We start from the raw sequence: 23919 nt of genomic DNA, 5'->3' as shown, positions 1-23919 counted from the left end.
CTTTTGAAAGAAACAGTCCAAAAATAGGATCATTTCCATAATCCCAGAAAAAAGGCTAGAATCGTGAGAAGTAATCAGCTGTGTGAAAGAATAAATTTTGCACTTCCGATTTGCAGAAATCTTGTCAATTGCTACTGTGCCTGAACACTTGTTAATACAATAAGATAATTACATAATTAAATACACCATAGAATTTCAATAATAGAAAACTTTGTTTTCTCATCACAGTATGCAAGTTGCTGCTGTGGAAACTCACACTTGGCACTTGGAGTAATACTAAATCATTCTCTCCCATCTCGTTCGATGCCGCATTCTGCTGCTGCTCTTATGCCGAGGCACTTTCCTTTTGGGCTATTTTTAGTTGGCTATTTTTAGGCAAGGTGAAATTAAGCAGGAAGTTCCCCAAGCTTCTGACTTCTTCTCCGTGACTGACGATTCGGTTCAATTGCATCTTCTGCGATGCACTAAGGACCTGATGGTTAACTGGTGAATCTGAAATGGAAGCAGACTGTTCTTTGGAGTGAGTGATTTGTGAGGAGGCACGCTGGGCATCTCTTGTGTGGGTGTGCATTTTTGGTCGTGAATGGTGGTTTGTGCGGTCTCATTCGTGTTCGGAATGTCGCAAGTGTCGTGGCCACTCCGGGTTGGTCCCCTCTGAAGCAGATGACCCGTGAAATACTGTTCTCTCCCTTCTAGACTGTGAGCCCACTGTTGGGTGGGGACCGTCTCTATATGTTGCCAACTTGTACTTCCCAAGCGCTTAGTACAGTGCTCTGCACACAGTAAGCGCTCAATAAATACGATTGAATGAATGACTGAATGTTCTGCCGCTGGCTGTTTGGGAGAGGGCTGGGGGAAAAGGTCAGGGTGAGCCTACCAGCTCGGAAGAGCTGCATTTGACTGCTACTTGGCTAGGTTGCACCTCTTCCCAGGGTGTTTTTTTCTGGTGGTAGTGTTGTTTCCAAGTCCTTCTAGAGCAAGAGGTTGGGAAGATTGGGAAAGTAGAAGATCCTGGGAGTCATGCCTAGCCTTGGAACTGTAGGTTAAGCAACCCCTGGCTATGTAGTTGAACTGGGTACTATGTAGTGTGGGTGGCCACTGTTCTCAGTGCTGGCGTAGATACACGCTAATCAGGCTGGACACAGTCCCTGTCCCATGTCGGTCTTACAGTCTTAATCCCCATTTTACAGATGAGGCAACTGATGCCCAGTGAAGTGACTTCCCCAAGGTCACACAGCAGACTAGTGGTAGAGCTGTGATTAGAGTCCAGATCCTTCTGACATTGATACAAGTGACAAAGGGGAAGCAGCGTGGCTCAGTGGAAAGAGCATGGGCTTGGGAGTCAGAGGTCATGGGTTCTAATCCCGACTCCGCCGCTTGTCAGCAGTGTGACTTTGGGCAAGTCACTTAACGTCTCTGTGCCTGTTACCTCATCTGTAAAATGGGGTTTAAGACTGTGAGCCCCACGTGGGACAACCTGATCACCTTGTATCCTCCCTAGCGCTTAGATCTTGTGCATAGTAAATGCTTAACAAATGCAATTATTATTATTACAAGGGGAAAAAATCCCTAGCAGTGTATGGGTACCACAAATCTCATCAATGCCCACGGATAATTGAGAGGTGAGTCTGGGTCCCGCTGGGTCAAACTGAGGTTGAGAAACCTAGAATTCTGGCCAGTGAATGATTCAGTGAAGAGGGCTCTCTTGGGAAATGGCAGGTAATGCCTGACTTCCCTGCTAGTTTGTAAGTTCTTTGAGTTCAGGGATCATGTCAGCTAACTCCACTGTACTCTCCCAAGTGTTTAATACAGGGTCCAGCACATAGTAAGCGCTCAGTAAATACCATTGATTGATTGGTAGAGTTGGGTTGAAGGATGCTAGGTAAGTTTCCCTAGCTTGAGTTGAGGGCTAGAGATGGAACTAATGGCAGATAGAAAGGAACTGGAGGTTGGAAGGCTCAGGGGTCGGGAGTTTATCTGCTGCAAATTGGATTGAAAGCCAACCACGGCAGGCTGCTAATAAGAACACAGCCCTGATCCCAGGGACACTGGAGGAAGATACATTTTACTCTTCTGTGGCAGGTGGCCCGAGGGAGGAGAGGCCAGGTTTACAAAGCCCCCCAAGGAAGGTCGTAATAGTAATAGTCTTTATTAAGCATTTGTGTGCAAAGCACCATACTAAGCACTGAGAGAGAATACAAAGGTGGAAATTAGACACAGACCCTGTCCCTCAGAGGGGTCAAAACCCAAGAAGGTGGCAGGGATTAAAATCTGCCGGACTTCGTCCTTGGCTGCAGGAATGGAGAGGAAGGGCAAAAGTGAGATATGAGGCAGTGGATGGATGGATGACAGGTATCAAAGAGGATGCCAAGGTAATGAGCATGGGGAAGCGTCAAAGAGTAGAGCCATTGACAGTGATGGGAAAGTTGGAAAGAGGTGAAACCTTTGAGGAAAGATTTTTAAAAAAGCATGTTTTTAGGCAAGTTCAGTTGACAGGAGGAATGGGAAAGCTGAGTGGTGATGTCCTGAAGGCAGAAAGAGTTTAGGAGAAAAGGTGAGAGAGATCAGGCATAGGTTGGTAGCTAGGAATGTCCTGCAGACAGATGGGAATTAAAAGCGCAGGACCTGGAGAGTGAGTTTTGAGGAAGAAGAGTTTAGCTCTCAGGACTGAACCCTTGGAGGAATTCCTCAGTTCCCCCAGGAGGAAGAAAGAGAGAAGTAAGCCAAGTGGGGAGAGAGGGACTGGATGTCTGGAGCTGAAATCAGAAAGATTTTCAAAGAGGTAAGTTAAGGGAGTTAAGAAGGCACATCCAAGGCAGCAGAGAGATCTTGGGGAGACAGGAGACTATTGTCACATTCCTCTGTGCCATATTCCCCAGCACCCAGTAGGGGACAGGCATAGTTTAATTTTATGGACGATCTCAGAGGGGTGGTGAGTAACTTCGGTCATATTCAAAGTAAACGAGAAACGAAAAGTAAGCACTGGGTTCCATTCAAGTCCCCATAAAATTATTTTCCCTAAACAGAATTTGGCACAGGCATCTCTCCCCATCGTGGGCCACTGTGTGGTGGTTTTGTGCAACTGGGAGCAAGAGGTGGTCATAGAGGGAATGGTAAGGTGGGAGGGAGGACAATGGGGAACAAATAGGAGGTTTGGGGAAAGGGAGAATGTGTGTGACAGGTGAGGAAGATGATCTTTGCAGAATCCACTGGGAGATGTTCCAGATGCAGAAGGAGATATGAGATTGTAAAGTAGTTGAGAGGAAAGGACTTGAGAAGTAAAAAGAGCAGTAGCTGAAAACCAGGGAAATCCGTGAGCTCCTTGAGAGGAAATGGATGTAAAGCACATCCAGATTGCAAGGAGCTTGAGAAAATAGTTTGTAGATGGAAAGTGGAAGCAAGTAGTTCAAGGCGTTGAGCAGCAAGAAAGCAAGGAGATAGGCATTTGTATTAAGGAAACAAAGTAGGTGCATATTTTCCCTTTTAGAATAGAAGTTTTTCTTCCTTTTAAAACAGAGGTTTTCTAGGTATGAAATGTGCACATTAACGCTATTTTCAGGCATTCAGGACAAAACCCCAAATCTTCACTGGCTAAGCTGTTTTTGAAGGATGCAAGCTGAAATTGTCTCTTCCAAGGGAAGAGAGGTTTTTTAAAGCTGTTTCCTTGACTATACATTCCTAAGGGACCCTTTGCATCAGAAAATCATCTGAGTGGTTTCTATATGAAACAATGAAGATCCCAGAGAGTTACAGACCCTTCACTCTCTCATTTAGGATATTTCTTTCAAAGCCATCAATCACCTCTTTAATGGTGTGGCTGAATTGTGTGTGTGTGTGTGTGTGTGTGTGTTTATGTGTACGTTATGTGTGTGCAAATAGAACACGTCATCTATGATAACGAAGTTTGGGAGGTGTGCTATACAGTCGAGGACCGAACAGGATGTTTTAAATGTAGCCACCAATTCCAGTGGAAACCACCCTTTCATTTTTACCGTCCTCTAATATTTGTGAGAACAAGGCTCCTGCCATAAAGGAAGTGTATTAAATGGCAGTTTACACACATTTCACAGCATTTGGGTTCAAGAAGGACAAGAAAATTGCATTAGCTGATTAGAGGAAGAAATGTGAGAGTGTTGGAGAAACTGCCATTCTAACAACGTTAAAACTCTCAATAAATCAGTAGAAATACTAAGGGCATAGGCATGGAAATCATTTGACAATTCAGCAGCATCTACACTCTGTTCACAAAATATGTATTCCTACTGCCATAAAATGTAAAAAAGCTCAGGAAAATAAGGGTATTTTTGAATGTAAATGTAACTTTGAGAAGCATAGTGGATTTTGAAAAATGGTAAGTCGGCGGAGAACCATATTCTGTTGGCCCTATTTATTCTTCCCGAGCTTGATTCAAAAGAGCCTTTAGAAATTCACAAAGAGAACATTTTTGTAGATTTTATTTTCTGCACACAGTTTATTTATGTATTACCACTATATTATTATTCAAATTACCCAAAGTTTCCAAAAATCTTTTTTCCGCACATCATCTTCCATGCTGTTTATTTGTGAAGGCACCTTTCATCTAAGGTTCTTACAAGCACCTTACTATACAAATATTTTCTAATGGCATTGGCACGTGCTAGGCATTCTTATTTTACCGAGGAAGAAACCAAGCTGTAAAGCAGGAGGCAGAATAGTTTAGTGGAAAGAGCACTTGACTAGGAATCAGAGGAAATGGCCTCTGATCTCAAAGGGTTATGTAGGTTGTAGCAAGTGCTCCAGCCTCTCTGTGTCTCAGTCTTCACATCTGTAAAGTGAGGATGATGCTTCCTGCCCCTCCTTGTCTTCCAAGGATGGATAGGTAAATAGAGTGAATCTGAAAATAACTATGAAATGCTTTGGATTCTTAAAGGCAAAAGCTGGGGGAAGACAAGACGGCACTCATCTCATTCTCATCGATCAGTCAATCGATCGTATTTATTGAGCGCTTACTGTGTGCAGCGCACCGTATGAAGTGCTTGGAAGAGTACAGTATAACACAGTTGGTAAACATGTTTCTGCCCACCAGGATCTTACAGTTTGTGGGGGAGACTGGCATTAAAATAAATTAAAATAAATAATCCAAGTGCAAGAGTGACACAGAAGGAAGTAGGGGAATAGTAATGATAATAATGATGGCATTTATTAAGCGCTTACTATGTGCAAAGCACTGTTCTAAGCACTGGGGAGGTTACAAGGTGATCAGGTTGTCCCACGGGGGGCTCACAGTCTTCATGCCCATTTTACAGATGAGGTAACTGAGGCCCAGAGAAGTGAAGGGACTTGCCCAAAGTTACACAGCTGGGAATTGGCAGAGCCGGGATTTGAACCCATGACCTCTGACTCCAAAGCCCGTGCTCTTTCCACTGAGCCACATGCTGCTTCTGTGAAGTGCAGACCAGGCGAAGACCTCTGGTCTTCTGCTTCTCTGACTGGTGTTCTTGCCACTCACTCAGACCTTTCCACAACCGAACAGGGTCGGCTTCTTTTTGCAGGACCAATTTAACTGTGGCTGCTATTGCCCATTAAGCACCACAGTACAAGGGACAACCTTTTTGTGGGTCCAGTTGGCTGGAACCACTGATCTCACATTGTCATTTTCAGTCACATTCAATCAATAGTATTTATTGAGCACTTACTATTGTGCAGAGCACTGTACTAAGCACTTGGGAAAGTATATTATAATAGAGTGGGTAGATACAATCCCTCCCCACGAGGAGCTGTAGACTGGGGGAAATAGTACAGTATAAGGACACTTACATAAGTACTGTGACACAAACGGGCTCCTGGGAGAACATCATCATCAGTGGTGTCTTTTCTAATTATAAAGGATGCAGGACAGCAACTATTGCCTGCTGTAAAGACTGTATTTTTTAAAATGGTATTTAAGTGCTTACTATATGCCAGGCACTTGACTAAATGTTGGGGTAGATACAAGTTACTCAGGTTGGACATGGTCAATGTCCCACATGGGGCTTGCAGTCTTAATTCCCATTTTACAGATGAGGTAACTGAGACAAAGAGAAGTGGCTTGCCCCAAGGTCATGCAGCGGACCAAGTGCAGAGTTGGGATTAGAACCCAGGTAGGTCCTTCTGACTTCCAGGACTGTGCTGCTTCTCTTAGGCTCAGAGTTAGGCTCAGATTTACAAAATCGGCTGTCCGCTTTTAATATACCCATTTTAAGGATTAGAAAATTGGTTGCCTAAGAGTTTAGTATTAATTTTAGCATGAATGATTCTACTTGTCAAAATGTTAAAAAAAAGTGGAATGTTCTACTTGCTTTTCTTCCCACAATGTGGATAGTGGTTAATCATACCCAGGAGATTCTCACTGGGATTGGGTTTAGGATTTAGACATGGGAACCTGGCTTCTAAGACCTTTGAGAGACTGATGTGCAGATCTGCATCCAAATGTAGCTTCCTTTTATCCACTATCACACTACACATCAATCACTTTTGATAAATTTTTTTGGGTCTAATTATTCTCTTAGTTTGTTTTATGAACTCATTTTGGTCATAATAATAAAATACTCCAGGTGGTGTATGTCTAATGGCTTATTTGCACTTGTTAAGTGGTTAAGATCACTTGACCTTAGGGTTTATGCTTTGTAACACCACACATGGTAAACACCCTGAGGAGCACTACTGTGTCTTATTTCCTCACTAGAATTACAGATACTGCTGCTCTTTTGCATTTTCAAATCAGTTTCATCTATTAACATTGAAACATTTCACCTGCATATATCAATAATTGCCAAACCCCTGGGAAGTATGGAGTCTTTCCATTTTGTGGATAAAAAAACTAAGCCGCAGAGAGGTTAAGCCTACTGCCTAAGGCCACACAGGAGATCTGTGATCAGAATTCAGATTTCGCAGTCTGATTTGGGATTCCTAGTCTGTTTCATCCACAGGCCTGTCCATCCCTTTAAGGACCTTGCCCTTGAGAATAGTTTCATTTGCAAATACTTTCTTCGTTGGAATGACAGACTATTTGTAGAATCAGAACCAGGACTGAAGCCTGTGGGTAAAACCAAGGTTTCCAGAAGGAGGATGAGGTCCACAGTGCCGAAGATAGCTGAGAGGTTGAAGAGAATTAGGACAATATGGAGTCTGTTAGATTTGGCAAGGAGGAGGCCACTGATGACCTTACCTTGCGGAGACTGGTCTCAGAGAAGGAAATTGGAGGGTCAAGAAGGGAATTGGAGGAGAGGCAGAGGACCTCATTGAACCTCAACATTTCAATGCATCATTACAAAATGCTGAAATAGATCAAGAAGCTATGGTCTCTCCACCATTAAATAAGATTTTGGGGAATGAAGAAATCTTGCATCCATTTTCTCCAAAATGGATGGATTTCTAAAAATGATATGACAAGCACCAGGGCTCAGTGGAAAAAACCCAGGCTTGGGAGTCAGAGGTCGAGTTCTAATCCTGACTCCATCGCTTGTCAGCTGTGTGACTTTGGGCAAGTCACTTAAGTTCTCTGTGCCTCAGTTACCTCATCTGTAAAATGGGAATCAAGACCGTGAGCCCCATGTGGGACAACCTGATTACCTTTTATCCTGCCCCCAGTGCTTAGAACAGTGCTTGGCACATAGTAAGCATTTAACAAATTCCATTATCATTATTATTATTATTATACTTAGAGGAGCTCAGAAGAAGTAAGCCTGTTACAAAGCAATTACAAGGATGCTGACAACCTAAATTGGACAAATCTTTGACTAAATTTGAAAAACCAGTTTCACAGTAACGAGATCAAATTTCTACTTCTGCAGCCTTCAGCAAGAATTCATAATTATGACAACTCTTTAGTGCTGAGATATGCTTTGAATTGTTTAAACAATAGCTTAGTGATATAATACAGTTATATATAGCATAGAAGGGAATTTCATATTATTTTTCCAGTGGTCCTAAAATTGATCCCATTTAGTCTAGGGAAGACACCCCCTGATATAGCCCCATTTTCAAGAAATTTAATCTTACTGAGTCATAATAATAATAATAATGGCATTTATTAAGTGCTTACTATGTGCAAAACACTGTTCTAAGTGCTGCAGAGGTTACAAGGTGATCAGGTTGTCCCACAGGGGGCTCACAGTCTTAATCCCCATTTTACAGATGAGGGAACTGAGGCACAGAGAAGTGAAGTGACTTGCCCAAAGTCACACAGCTGACAATTGGCAGAGCCGGGATTTGAGCCTATGACCTCTGACTCCAAAGCCCGTGCTCTTTCCACTGAGCCATGCTGCTTCTCATGGAGCTTGGAGTATGTCTGAAATTACAGTGAAAGTTGGAGGAAAAAATATAAATACAGTTAGTAATATCAAGAGTAAGGGAAAGTGAAATAGCTTAATCATTAATAAATTAGAGATGATATGAATGAGGCTGATGGAAATTATTTGGAGGTAGATTTTTAGCAGGAGTTTCCAAAAACAGGAAAGGTTGTGGTCTGGCAGATTTATAAGGACAAAGGAGTATCAGGTAGTGGGTAAATTGTCTAGTACTGGGTTCATCAATAACCTGAGACAACAAGAGGTTTCAATTTAATATGAAAATCATAGCACATTCCTTTACATTTACATTGGGACTATTTTGAAAGGGTCGGTACATCAACCACATTAAGCAATTATTCACTGAGAGAATCTATGGCATTTTATCGGAACTAATAAGGATAAAGGGTGAGGCTGTGGGTGTGAAACTGGGTGTCTTGTGGGTGGGTAACAGGAAACAAACCATGAACTAATAATAAAACATTAAATTAGCCACAATTTAATTAAATACAATTTATGTTAAAGTATCTGAATTAGGGATATGATCATATAATTACACAGAGTACTTGAAGGAAAGGGTAGATATTTATAGTTTTCTTCTGCCTCTCTCTCATGAAGGGTTCCACTGCTCTCCGGCAGCTCCTATCTAACCATTTTCCTAGTTTAAAGGGTTTTCTCTTGTTCCTCTTTGAAAGGGATTTGTCTGCATTAGTCAGCAGGGGGTAGTAGGTAAATGGAAAGACCCAAACTTTGCCCCCATAGCTGAGCTGTACCAGGAAAATGTAGGATTAGAAATGAAAGTGTAGAAGCCCCCTTGTGAGTTCTATTAAAGAGGGGAGTCAGCTGATCATAATTAGAAAGCCAACACCACTGAAGATCTACCACCCAGCAGCTGAATCAAGGAGATGGAACATTAAAAGATGGTAGAGGCTGATACTTTCCCAACGTATGAACTCTGTGTACCAGAAGTGAAATGTCACATCCCAAAAAGTTCTGGAATTACGGATCTCAGTGTCACATCTCACTACAGGCCCTGTGCACATGATGCAAGTCCTGTTTATCTGACCTGACCTAAAATAAGATTCCCCAGTGCTTTATTTATAAGATCTGTGCCACCATCCCCATGGTGTAAGTAACCTTGTGGTACAGATCATTTGATCACTTCAATTCACACTAACTACCTGCTTCTAAATGGGGAAAAGCATTTACCAGGCTCTTAGACACAAAGCAGCCGGTAGTGCTGTCACTAGGCCTGCTTGACATGTAATGTGATCCAGCTGTTGAACTTTGTAGATTTTTCTGCTTCTAATGTAGTCCGTTTTTTTTTTTAATTCTTAAAATGAACCCTGGCCCTATTCCAATGGAGCTAAGGCCGAAACCAGATATCAGGAAGTGAGAGGGAGGGCTCTACATTTCACCATGGAAAGTCAAAGACATAGCGTTGGTCTGCAGAGATGTCATTTTACATTACGGGAACATTTAGCATGCCAGCTCTCCCTGTCCTAATGCATGAAACCTACCACCCCATAGACCTTCATTCATGACATAATTTAGAATATCTCATGTGGGAGGCAGGGAGCTGAAGGAAATGAAATTTGCCAGGATATTGGCAGGTTCTCCAATTGGGTCAGCCTCTCTCACCTTTCTCTACACAGTAGGCACTTAATAAATACTATTAATACTACTATTCCATAGAGGAGTAGCATGAGTTCTAGAATCTATAATTCTATACCTCACCTCCCACCTCTCAACCCATATGGTTTCCTTGCAGAAGTTGAATGGGATGGAGGGAGTGGAATTTGAGGCATCAGGGTGAAGTGAACATTTTCTGGTTAGACCTTTGGTGAGTCTCAAAGTAGCATTTCCATAAACTTTAAGCCTGTTTCGGGAAGAAGGTTATAGAATTGCAGTTGCAGTAATTATCCCTGGCAAGATTGGAGAGGTTTCCTTTATGAAAGAGCTAGGACAACAGAAGCAAAAATAATTTTCATAGGGAGAGATTCAGGGAGGCTAATAAAATGATTAAAAATATGAATGATTCAGCACACTGTCCTGAAGACATTATAACCCTATAAACTCTGATCTCAGCCCCTAAAAGTAAGACCTTGAACTACATTTCCTACAAAGACCACTTCCAGTAAGAACTCAAAGATAAACCAGAGTTACGAAACAGAATTCCCTTCTCACAACTCTCCTTTAGTCCAGTTCTCTTATCAACTGCAGCCCACAGGCCATATTAAAATTTAGGGGAGGAAAGAAAACTATTCTAAATGTAGCCTTGTGGAGACTGAAGCTGAATTAAAGTCTATTGTTTAATAGTGCCCACTGATCTAATCTGTGAAAGCCAAATTTATTACTTCACGGAAAAATTATTTAATTTCAAAACCATCAGCCTCGTTTGCATTAGCCTCTTTAGGCATCTACTGTCATTGATTTAGTTCTATCAATCAATGGTATTTATTGAGTGCTTACTATGTGCAAAGCTGTACTATTACAATACATCAGAGTTTGTAGACACTTTCCCTGCCCACAAGAAGCGTAGGAATAATGCATGAAAATAGAAGTCTCTGGCCTCAAGGAGCTTGCAGTCCTGGGGAGGAGGTGCTTGTGTTTGGCTTTTTAAAAATAAGCGTAGAGATTTAAATTCCCAAATTTTTCAATGGAATGACTGAATGTGTCATCCTTCCACTAAGAGTTATGTTAAGGGAAGATATTTTCCTGTTCTTAAGGTTGCCCATTAGCTTTTGGATCAAAATCTCATTTTGTTCCTGGAGTTATTTAAGGTTTTTCCAGCAACCCCAAGAGACACCCGTTAATTGACACAGGATGAAACATTACACCCAGTTCTGGATGTTGGTCCAGTGGAAAGAGCACAGCTCTGTGAATTGGGAGACCTGAGTTTCACTCTGGGTTCTGCCCACTGGCTCTATACCATAAGTGGTGAAGATTTATAACCAGAGAATCACCTGAGGTGTACCGGTCCAGCAGAAATCTTGAAAAAATATCTGGCTAATTTGAGCAACACAGACTACAGTGGCTCCCAAAGCATCTACTTTCAGGGTTCTGGCACTGTGTTCCAGTCTTGAACTTGGTCTTGAACTTACACAAATATACCTTTGTTTATGGTTTTTTTCTTTCTATCTACTACTCACTCTGTAGCACATTAGGCCCCAGTAGGAATAGATGATAGTGTGAGTGGCACTTCACAAGCAACCAGCACTATAGCAAAATCCTTTGAGCTTGTGCTCTGTCGTTGTCATAGTAGTAGTAGTAATGGTTGTAATGGTAGCAGCAGCAAAATACTGTATTAAGCACTGAAAAAGCAGTACACAGATAAGCAATAGACACAGTCCCTGGTACATGCAGGACTCGCAGTCTGAGGGTGTGTGCGTGTGTTGGTGGTGGATATATAAGGGAATATGAAAGAAAAACATCCAAGACAAGGAGGACAATACATCCATCAGGCAGAGCAGAATTTCAGTTCAGCATCCTGCAATAATAATAACAATAATCTGTATATATGTTTGTACATATTTATTACTCTATTTTACTTGTACATATTCTATTTATTTTATTTTGTTAATAGGTTTTGTTTTGTTGTCTGTCTCCCCCTTCTAGACTGTGAACCTGCTGTTGGGTAGGGACTGTCTGTATACGTTGCCAACTTGTACTTCCCAAGTGCTTAGTACAGTGCTTTGCACACAGTAAGCACTCAAATATGATTGAATGAATAATCATTATTATCATTACACATACAGACAAACAATGTCTTTGATCATACAGTATTGCCAAGCCTTAGCAGGCTGGTGGACTGTAAGCTCCTTGAGGGTCAGGAGCATGTTGACTAACTTGTATTCTCTCACAATATTAGTATACTGCACAAAATATACTATACAGGACTTTGGTTCTAATTTTGATGGTAGGCAGGGAATACATCTATCAACTCTCCTCTATGGTGCTCTCCCAGGTGCTTATTACAGTGCTTTGCACACAGGGAGTGCTCAACAAATACTATTCATTGATTTTTTTATTTATTGATTTTTCATTGATAGAACATTTCCTAATTTCCTAGCAGTGCTAGAGCATTTTGGCTAGAGCCAAAATGCATAAACTGTTGTTATTAGTTAAGCACTTACCGTTTGTCAAACCCGGCTCTAAGTACTGGGGTAGATAAAAGTTAATCAGAGTATACTTAGTCTCTGCCCGACATGGGGTTCACAGTCTGCTGATTATGGCAGGAATGAGTGCACTTTACTTTCAAGATTTTTGAAGATTTTAACAAATACATGAAATGGAAAAAATGAATCAGTTTGTGTTTTAATAAATTGAATTGCATCATGTTTACCTCAGCCTTGTAGCAGTTTCCCCTCCCGTGAATTTTGAATTCCCTTGAATTAACAGCATGAATTTTGGTTAGTTTAATTTATTCTATGAATGTGCAATAATACTCCTTTGTAAGAGTTTAGACATAAGCCGCCAGCTAATTAGCGGTAATATTTCAACAACAGCTGAGAAAGCAGAGTGTCCTGAGAAACATGGCTTCTTTATCCGGACCTACAAGATATTTATTGGTGCCTTTCTTTACCTCATCTAGCTGAAGGCAACAGAAAGAGGAGTATAGTGTGAGGATCACATAATTAAATGAGGAAAAAAAAACATTTAAGTGTTCCTTGCACCTGACAAATTGAGCTTCCTAAGGATCTGTTTACAGCAACCGCCGATTTAAGACTTTGGCAGGTTGGCACCTAACTCTTATCAAAGTTCATTAAATATTCCCTCTACGTTCAGTACAGAAGTTTCTTGCAGCCCAAGTGTTGGCTAATTGTGTCATTCTAACATATTTACTTTTGAAAAACTCTTATGAGGAATACTGACTTTGCTTGGTTAATTTGATTTCCTCCCCCTCCCCCCAAATGGCTTCCTCTTTTACTTTTCTTCCTTCCCTATTCAGTGACGTTAGCGTTAGTTTGAAGAAAGCCAAAGTGATATTGTAATACAAAGCAATAACTTCAATTCAGGTTTATAGTATACTCTGTAATGTACAGCAAATGATGGCAGTTGAGTGATGAGTTTATTAACTATGCAAGCATTTTCTGGGACATTTAGTGGCTTTTGACAAGTCACTTTAATTCTCTGAACCTCAGCTTTCATTCTGAAAAGGAGAATATTGGTGATGGAGTCTCGTGGGGTCTCCCACTGAGAGCAACAGATGAGCCTCGGTCTGAGACTTGAGTCCATCAATCAAACAATCAATGGTATTTATGGAGTGCTTCCTGTGTGCCAAACGTTGTGTTAAGTGCTTGGGAATATACAATGCAATAGCGCTGGTAGACATGATTCCTGTCCTCAGTCAATCAATCATTTATTGAGCACTTCCTGTGTGCAGAGCACCATACAAAGCGCTTAAGGAGCTTACAATGCTGTGGAAGAGACGACCATCAATCAGTCAGTTGAATTTATTAAACACTTACTGCCTGCAGACCACTGTATTAAGCATTTGGGCAAGTACAGCATAACAGAATTGTTAGGCATGTTCCCTGTCCACAGTGTGTTTACAGTCTAGAGGTATAGACAGACTAATTATAGATATGTACACAAATGCTATAGAGCTGAGGGAGGGGTGAATAAAGGGTGAAAATCCAAATGCGAGGGTGACACAGAAGGGAGTGGGAGAAGAGGAATTGAGAGCTTAGTTGGGGAAGACATTAAAATAAATTACAGAGAAGGGAAGTGTGTCTGTACTCTCCCAAGTGCTTAGTATAGTGCTTTGCACACAGTAAGTGCTCAATAAATACGATTGAATGCATGAATGAATGAACGGAAGTGTTAGAGTATAAGGATACAAGCTTGACTGTAAGCTTGTTATGAGAAAGAAACGTGCCTGCTTATTCTACTTATTGAACTCTCCGAAGCACTTAGTACAGTGTTGTGCAGACAGTAAGTACTCAATAAATACTGTTGATTGACTGAAGTACAGAAGTGCTGTTGTGGTCAGTGCAGGGTAAGTATCAAAGTTCATAAAGGGTACAGACCCAAGTACTTAGATGACACTGAAGCTGAGGACCTGAGCAAAGGAATTGGTTCTATTACACTCCACTTACACTCTTTTGTCTCTCCTAGTCATGTTCCTGTTGGACACAGAGTACCTTGAGCAAGTGGGCTATTGATAGAAGAATATTAGTTATCCTGTTGCTCAGAGATCTGAGAAGTGATCACTGATACCAACGTGGTAGGGGATTCAAACATCCCAAAATATCAGGCTGGACCCAAGTGTTTTGTTCACATTTAGGTCTGGGAGGGAAACTGCTGCTGACTAAGCCTACAGTCATCTGCCATGTCCGTCATCCCATTGTCCAGACATCACGGTCTGATAATATGGTCCCTCTTGAAATAACATGGCAGACCATGGTGAATTCCTCAGCCTCCGAGAAACATTTGACAGTTGGAATGGGCAAAAGAATGGCCTAGTGGAAAGAACCATGGGCCTGGAAATCAGGGGACGTGGGTTCCAATCTCAACTCTGCCAATAGTCTGCTATGTGACCTTGGGCAGGTCACTTAACTTCTCTTTGGTTCAGTTTCTTCAACTGTAAAATGGGGAGTCAAAACCTATTCTCCCTCGTGCTTAGACTAAGAGCCCCATGTAGGGCAGAGACTGAATCCAACCTGATTAACTTGTATCTTTCCCAGCACTTTGAACAGTGCTTGACACATCGTGAGTGTTTACTAACTACCATAAATAAATGAATAATGAATAAATTGGAATGTTGCTTAGTGGATCCAACCTGATTAACTTGTATCTTTCCCAGCAGTTCGAACAGTGCTTGACACATCGTGAGTGTTTACTACCATAAATAAATGAATAATCAATAAATTGGAATGTTGCTCAGTGGATGTAAAACTCTCAACTTCTTCGGACCAAAATCCCAGCAATGTTATGGCATGGTGTGGGAGGAAGCACTGGGTAACAGGTAGATGAAGAGGGTTGTCACATGACAGGCCCATATGAATTAAGCGACATTTGATATGCCTCAGGAATTGAACACCTGACCACATGTATCTCCACGACTGCCAAAATCTCATCTGAATTAATGAGGCCTGCCTGAATGAGCAATGTATAGGCTGGATAGCGGTAGCATTAGAAAATAAATGAATGTTATATGAGAAAAATACTTTACATAAAAAAAGAAGCTAGGGCTGTTAAAAAGCCAGTCTTTTCCTTTTGTCTCATTCTTATTTAAACAATGAAACACCAAGGAGAGGGAAGAAGCTGAGGCTCTTTTAAAATCTAAGAATAAAAAAAAAAAATCCAAGGCTGGATTTCTTTTGACTAGAGGAAACAATAGGCTGGAGATAAAAATTGAAGTTCACACCGCAAGAAAACAGCAATTGAATGTTGCATTCGATCATAATAGACTTCCTGACTAAATGCATAATCTAATAATACTATAATATGGAGTTACAATGGGCTTCGTGAATTGGAATTGGATAGAATTTAAATATATTTTGGCACCTGCCACACACATCCCTAATAAAATCTATAATTTCCTGAATAAAGTCTCAGCAACTTTAGTAATCTAAACTGGGTAGAAGGGTAAGAGGCTATTCCAGTATTAATGCTAATTTAGTGTGACTGGCCAGTTCCATAGCTTCCCATTTCCAATTTTGTTCTTTCAAAGTGTTTAAAGCATGGAGAAGGATTTTTTTTGTTTGTTTGTGGGGGTGGGGGGAGGGTGCGTGGCTTGTGTGGGTGTATATGTTTGTAGGGGAGGAGTTTAAGGTGAATTTTAGGCGTAATTGTCTCTTCCAGCCCCGGCGTATTGAGTCATCGTGGTCTTACTGCAGCACATTTCAAATGCATGAAGGATCAGGCATATACGTTTAAAGACGTTTGTGTTTCGGGTTGGAGATGTTAATGTGTGAGGGAATGGCTCGCTGTTACTGAGAGAAAAGAGTAGATTATAGTAACTCACGGAAGCTTCTTTGACCTAAGTATCAGCCATGAAAGTTTAATGTAATCTTCTCTAGTGCACCCAGCAGCTGTACAGGTGTAAGCGCAAGCCAAGGTTGACACAGTGTTTGGCGTAGGAGGGGAGAGAGAGCCTGTTCCGTTTTTATGTTCCGCAGATGACAAACTTTAATCTATTTTTTATATAAAAAAAAACATTTTGGTGACCACAAATGCAGTGAAAATGCAGTATTTTACCCAGTGAGAAGCTACAGGAAAATGGGTCGGGAAGAGAAGTAAAATGTTTGGTAATGAGAAGCAGTGTGGCCTAGTGGCTAGAATAGGGACTTGGGAGTCAGAAAGACATGGGTTCTAATCCTGGGTCACCACTAGTCTGCTGTATGACCTTGGGCGAGTCATTTAATTTCTCTGTGCCTCAGTTACCTCATCTGCAAAATGGAGATTTAGACTGTGAGCCTCATGTGGGACATGAACTGTGTCCAACCTGATTAGCTTTTATTTACCTTATTGTTTAGTACAGTGCCTGTCCAACAGATACTATATAAAAAAAGGTCCTTATGGAGAATCAGCAATTTCAGGATAGAGAAGCAGTGTGACCTAGTGGAAAGACCATGGGCCTGGGAGTTAGGGGACCTGAGTTCTAATCCCAGGGCCTCCAAGTATCTGCTGTGTGACCCTGGGCAAGTCACTTAACTTCTCCGTGTCTCAGTTCCCTCTTCTGCAAAATGGGGATTCAATACCTGTGTTCTCTCCTAATTAGACTATGAGCCCCATGTGGGACCTGATTATCTTGTATCTAGCGTGGCTCAGTGGAAAGAGCACGGGCTTTGGAGTCAGAGGTCATGGGTTCAAATCCCAGCTCTGCCAATTGTCAGCTGTGTGACTTTGGGCAGGTCACTTAACTTCTCTGTGCCTCAGTTCCCTCATCTGGAAAATGAGGATTAAGACTGTGAGCCCCCTGTGGGACAACCTGATCACCTTGTAACCTCCCAAGTGCTTAGAACAGTGCTTTGCACATAGCAAGTGCTTAATAAATGCCATCATTATTATTATTGTTATCCCAACGCTCAGTACAGTACTTGACGTGGTAAACACATAACAAATACCACAATTACTATTATTATTATTAGCACAGGCCTGGGAGTGAGGGGACCTGTTGTCCAATTCCTGCTTCTTCCACTTGCCGACAGCATGACCTGGGACAAGCCACTTCACTTCCTCTGCCTCAGTTTCCTCATGTGTAAAAAAGGGGCTTCACTACCTGTTCCTCCTCCATCTTAGACTGTGAGCCACATGTGGCACAGGGACTCTTCCCACCTCATCTACTTCAGGGCTTAGTGTAGTGCCTGAAACCCTGTAAGCATTTAACAAACACCACCCTTATTATGAGAGAAAGGCTGCAGTCGGTGTTAGGAGACCGGATGGATTGATTTTCAGGTGGGCCTCAAGAAAGCTTCAAGAGGTACATCCAATTTGGGTTCTCCTGGGAAAGTGATGGGCAGGCAAGGATTGTGCTTATGTGTGCCTCCCTCTCCAGAGTGTAAGCTTGTTGGGGGCAGGGAACGTGTCTACCAACTCTTTTGAATTGTACTCTCCCAAGTTCTTAGTACAGTGCTCTGCACTGGTAAACGCCCCCAAAATATCACTGATAGATCATTTGGAGGTTTCAGGATCCGGCTGGCTAACACAGTGTCCTGAGGGGGTCTGTGCAGCTGCTCAGGAAAGGGCTGGCACCCCTCATTTTGGTGGCTGCCCATGGGAAGGATCAGGTCCACAGGCAGTGGCTGTGATGCTTCCTCACTAGCCTGCCGGTGCCAATGCGGAGTTGGTGCCTTCTATGTGCCACCTCACCCCAGGCCCATCCCGTGGTACCCCAAACAGATCCCTTTCGATCCTGCATTTAGAGAAGACACAGCCCCAATGGCGGGGCTTCTTTCAGTGCCCGGCACATGGTAAAAGTTTAACAAATACCATAATCTTCTTATTTCATCCCAGATGACCCTGTTGGGACTGGCAACAGGATTGCTGGACTCTTGAGGCTTTCAGTCGTGGCAGGGGCCAGAGGAAACATTCCTTTTCGAGCTGCCGCTGTTGCTAACACCCAGATTCCGCTGCCTGCTTGGGAAATGCAGGCTCTTTGAGAGCTGAGTCACCTGGTGTTGATCATTTTCTTATCAGCTTTGGATGGGTTTAGCTTGCCTTTGCCCCCAGTCTCATTTAATTAGATATAAGCCTACCTGAAAGTCAATCCATCCGGTCTCCTAACACCGACTGCAGTTTCTCTTTTGGCTAACCCTCTCTTTCTCCCTGTGATTGAGGCAGTGAAGGTTTATAATTCATTTTGTTCCGCCATTATTGATTTGGTGGCAAGGGGCCAAAATTTGAAATTTTCTCTCCAGGTTGCTCTTGCCCTTGGTTGACAAAGACATTGCAGAACAAGGAAGGCGCGGGGCAGGGAGAGCTGTGGCAGCAGGGATGGAGGGGTCCAGTTCCAATTGTGCGAGAAGCTTATTGTTAATTACTGAGATTTCCAAGGGCAGCTTGCTCTTCTCATGCAGTGTCTGGGAAAAATCCTCCTTACAAGCTTTCTCTGAACTGAGAATGGGCTTGAAAGCCCATTGTGTGCTCCCGCACAGGAATAATTCCTTCATAAAGGACTTGGGTAGAGGTTTTCAAGATCCCTTTATGAGAAAGATAAACGATATGAAGCGACGAGGAGGGCCTCCTGGCCCCAGTTTGGGAGGAGATTTCCTTTCTTGACTTTCCAACTTTTAAAACTGACCGCTGCATCTGATCCACAGTCTGAACTGGTGTGGACAGTGCGGCTTAGGGCAAGCAGTCAACCTCCCCTTTATGAATGGAGTTTTGGGGTGCGGAAATAGAATGATTATTTTATTATTTTTTAAAAATTTGAAGAAGAATTCCCATAAAAATTTCATAAAATATTGGCTTTTGTTGAAATTGTCCTTCACATAATTCACATAGGTCAACATCCAAATGGCAAATATTTCTTTGTTATTGGGATTCCTTCCTTTTCTGCAGTTGGCATTGAGGTTAAGTGATTAGCTGCAAGGTCAGTGTCATGATTACCTGTTGAGATATATATGTATATATATATATATATATTTATATTTGTATTTATATAGTTGTAAGGTATGCATATTGATGTAGGCATGCTGGGGCAATCTGGCTTGGCTCGTTTTAGCCCAAACCATAACAGAGTCCAAATCTTGGTTTGAAGTGAGGGCTCTAAATTGAAGTAAGAAAAATGACGAAAGCTAAACAAAATTGTACATGGAAACTCCAGACTTTTAGTGGAGTGCAGAGAAAGGAAAATCCTGCAAGGGCAAAAAAAAGGTTTATGGTGTTTAAGATATTTACCAAATTTTCTAGATATCCTATTCCCAAATGCATACCTCTTGCTGACAGTGGAGATATAATTTGCTGTGTAATTCAAATCCGCTTTAGCGGAATTATGATGATTTTTGAGCTAACTTCCATGTTAAGAGAAAATGAATGAAATTTTAGAAATTAACCCTCGTTTTCTTTTATAGAAAAGCAGATTGGAAGCATTCTTGCTATATTTGGGACTATTATTTCATTTAGGTCATAATTTAATGGTATCTGAATTTTCTGCCGTGTTTCCATTTTAATAGGCTCTCTAGATCCCTGAATGTGCAATTGCAAAGAATTACGTAGGTAAGGTGCTGAGGTACACTAGATTTATGTAGCAGGCCCATTTTCTGTCTGGAGCTGGTGTTGTTACACCCAATACTGCTAGACGAAGTTTTAAATCCTAGTTTGGACATTCACTGAATTACGTGTATTGGCTTTTTCCTGCCTTTTAAAATTATTAACCCAATAAACTTCTCCTCTCTCTCCCAGGCCCAGATTTTGTACTGCTATGAATCGTTACATCAAGCCTATTTGTAGTGAACTCTAGACTGCATCCCTTCCCTGTCTTGAAAGTTTTTGCCTACTGCGTTCTTTAACTTTTTTGTTTTCAGAGCTAGCTTTTTAAGATATTGCAAATTGCTATTACTTTACTATGTAAAGTTTATTAAGTGCTTCTGATGGGTACAACTCTGTAATTGATGTTAGGACATTTACATACTTGTGAGATCCCCATCAGGGACAGGGACCCTGTCTAATTTCTACATGTGTAGTCTCTCTGAGGGTTTAGTAGGGTGCTCTGCACACAGTAAGCACTTAATAAATACTGTTGCTACTTCTGCTTCACACAAAAATTGAGACAAGGGTCAGGATTAGCCCACAAATTAAGCGGAAGAGGGTAGGCATAGAGAAGGGGTTTAGAATTCCGTCAATTCAGAAAAAGAGATTAAAATTCCACAATTCGTGTCAATAGCAAAATGTATTGGAAGTTGTCGCCACTTTGGAAAGAGCAGTCTTTGGGCAACTCACCATTTCAAGCAAAAACATACTCTCCTTTCCTAACATTCTGCCCCTCTCTGAGCACCGTGGCACTTACGGACTTATCTGCAATTTTATTTATTTCATTCATTCATTCAATCGTATTTATTGAACACTTACTGAGTGCAGAGCACTGTACTAAGCGCTTGGGAAGTACAAGTTGGCAACGTATAGAGACGGTCCCTACCCAACAGTGGGCTCACTGTCTAGAAGGGGGAGACAGAGAAAAAAACAAAACATTAACAAAATAAAATAAATAGAATAAATATGTACAAATAAAATAAATAGTGTAATAAATACATACAAACAAATCAATCGTATTTATTGAGCGCTTACTGCGTGCAGAGCACTGTACTAAGCGCTTGGGAAGTACAAGTTGGCAACATATAGAGACAGTCCCTACCCAACAGTGGGCTCACAGTCTAAAAGAGTCTAAAACATACAAACATATATACATATATACAGGTGCTGTGGGGAGGGGAAGGAGGTAAAGTGGGGGGGTTGAAGATGGGGAGAGGAAGGAGGGGGCTCAGTCTGGGAAGGCCTTCTGGAGGAGGTGAGCTCTCAGGGCCTTTCTATTATTTATTTCTATTAATATATTTATTATTATTTATTTTATTATTTTATTTCTATTAATGTCTGTCTCCTCAACAAGAGTGTAAGCTCATTGTGGGCAGGGAATATGTCTTTTATATTGCATTCTCCCACCTGCTTAATGCAGTGCTCTGCACACCAGAAGCACCCAATAAATGCAATTAACTGACTGAATCTTGGCACCTGCGATGACTGGAGCTAATCTCCCCTAACAGTGAGTCTGGGAGGAAGCCCTCAGGCTAGTCTCCTTTGACCTCAGGACTATCTTCACCATGCCTATTGAAACCAATTTACAGACAATCTCTCCTGCACCAAGTAAGGCACATTGACCCGGAAGGAAAGGAGAAGTTTGGCGAGAAATTACAAAGCAATTACAAAGAAATCATTTCCTTTTCTTTTTGGTTAATTATTTTAATGACTTGGATGCGGGTTAGTGAAAGTGTGTCTCTGCTACTGCTATCTCATACCGCCTTACCTGACTGACATTTTGCATGCAGAGAGTCCCTGCAGTTATGACTCAGGACATCTGTTCTCCAGTGCCCTGGGAGCTCAGTTGTTTTCCATGTGTTCCTTTTGAAAAATAAGTCTGCGCTTGCGGGAAGTATGTATGTGTGCATGGCTGAAGGGTGATTGTGTGTGGAAAGAACATACATGCGGTGTTTGATAGGAAGCCATACAGAAGAAGGGTTCATTATCCATCACTAGGATACAGATTTCAGCTAAGTCCTCCATTTAGAACTGAGTGAGATTCTTTTAAGTGTTCTTGCAGTGAGCTACACGAAGTGAATAAAGCCGTTGTCCCCCCTGACTTCTCTAAAAAAGTTGCCTCTCCTGCGTTCTTCAAAGGGCATTTGCTGACTGACCAGATTATTGATCACTGCACTGTTGAATTTTTATATGCCATTTATGATTGCTCCCATGATATAGTCAAATATTCAAGGTAAATTTGATCAATGTTTCTTAAAAAGGTCAAATACTTCTACATAATGTTAGAGGGAAGTCATTCCAAGATGTTCTCTATGGTCTTGGGGGAAATAGGCAGATATGCAACTGATGAAGTTACCAATTTGGAGACAAGCATTGACAGAGGAATTTAAGAAAACTTGGTTCTGCACCATAAGCTATCCTAAACAGAACACTCCCTTACAGGGGAACCATATAATCCAATGGATCATTTCACTGGGAATCATCCAAATAATCACAATTTCTTATTCATGTTCTACAACAATCTTTTTGTTAGTGAAATGAAAAAGTCGGGTAGTAGAATTGGGAAGACATCGTGTGGCAATAATCTGGCTGGTTTACATCCCATATGCTAGAATCTAGTGAGAGTCCAAAGAAGAAAGAATTCAAAGATGGTTTTTGGCATCTTGGAAGTGTTTCTGGAGAGAATCCAAGACAAGTAAATAAGAGAAACAAATGGAAAAACATTTATTGTTTTAAATTAAAAAAAAAAAACCACCCTTCACAGAACGTAGTGCTGTTGTCTTTCCTTAGAAAGGATAGTCCTTTTTCTCCCTCCCAGAGAATAAATATAGATCATTTGCTTTTCTTCCTCAAATTTGCTGCAGCTCTTCACAGTAAGTGCTCAATATATACCATTAATAATGATGATGATGACCTCTTGCAAAATCACTCAAACTGGAATGTAATGGACAAGAAGTGGGTGGAATGATTCCTTTGGCATCCAGCGCTTAGAACAGTGCTTTGCGTATAGTAAGCGCTCAACAAATACCATTATTATTATTATTATTTTATTATGCCAATTAGCTAAACGTGTCCTGAGTATCTGATAGAGTGGCTTTATAGTGAAATGCACTGTCTTATAGGGGTAGAGATTGTGGGTGCTACTTCCCAGAACAGAAGGTTGTCCGTCCATTCAGCCAGCTCTCCTCAGCCTCATTCATTCATTCATTCATTCGTATTTATTGAGCACTTACTGTGTGCAGAGCCCTGTACTAAGCACTTGGGAAGTACAAGTCAGCAACATACAGTGACGGTCCCTACCCAACAACGGGCTCACAGTCTAGAAGGGGGAGACAGGCAACAAAACAAAACATGTAGACAGGTGTCAAAATCATCAGAGCAAATAGAATTAAAGCTAAATGCACATCATTAACAAAGTAAATAGAATAGTAAATATGTACAAGTAAAATAGAGTAATAAATCTGTACAAATATATACAAGTCTTGTGGGGAGGGGAAGGAGGTAGGGCGGGAGGGATGGGGAGGAGGAGAAGAAAAAGGGGGCTCAGTCATCTTCTTGGCCTGTTCTGTTAGCTCTGGGACCTGAAGCCAGGAGACAAAGTTTATGACCCCATAGGAGCTGCTCCAGAAGTCACTGGGGCAAGCGGCAGGATTCTGGGACTCTTGACAAAGTGGAGCAGAAGCTTTGTGACCCCTGGTTATGTTTCCTCTCCCCATCAATCCTACTGAACTGGAACCCCCATTAATGCCCATGTCAAGATCAGGAGTGCCCCCTCCCACCCCGCCCCCCGGGCTCTCATATTGATCCGGGTGTCCTCCAGTGAATTCCCCACACCAAACAGGTCTGTTGTCCAGAGTTCAGTTTAGGCAGCCTCTTGAAACTCAGACCATAGGAGAACGCTGAAAAAGAGTTG

At 41.7% G+C, this 23919-nt stretch overlaps 1 protein-coding gene across 1 annotated transcript in view; it reads left to right on the top strand.

Annotated features, from left to right (window-relative positions):
• PPARGC1A (PPARG coactivator 1 alpha) overlaps positions 1 to 23919 on the top strand; it is a 551441-nt gene that overhangs the window by 149120 nt on the left and 378402 nt on the right. The window lies entirely within an intron of this gene.

The sequence above is a fragment of the Tachyglossus aculeatus genome, chromosome 10 (assembly GCF_015852505.1).
Source record: "Tachyglossus aculeatus isolate mTacAcu1 chromosome 10, mTacAcu1.pri, whole genome shotgun sequence".
NCBI lineage: Eukaryota > Metazoa > Chordata > Mammalia > Monotremata > Tachyglossidae > Tachyglossus > Tachyglossus aculeatus.
The sequence above is the reverse complement of the archived record's forward strand: the minus strand, read 5'-3'. Positions and strand labels throughout refer to the sequence as shown.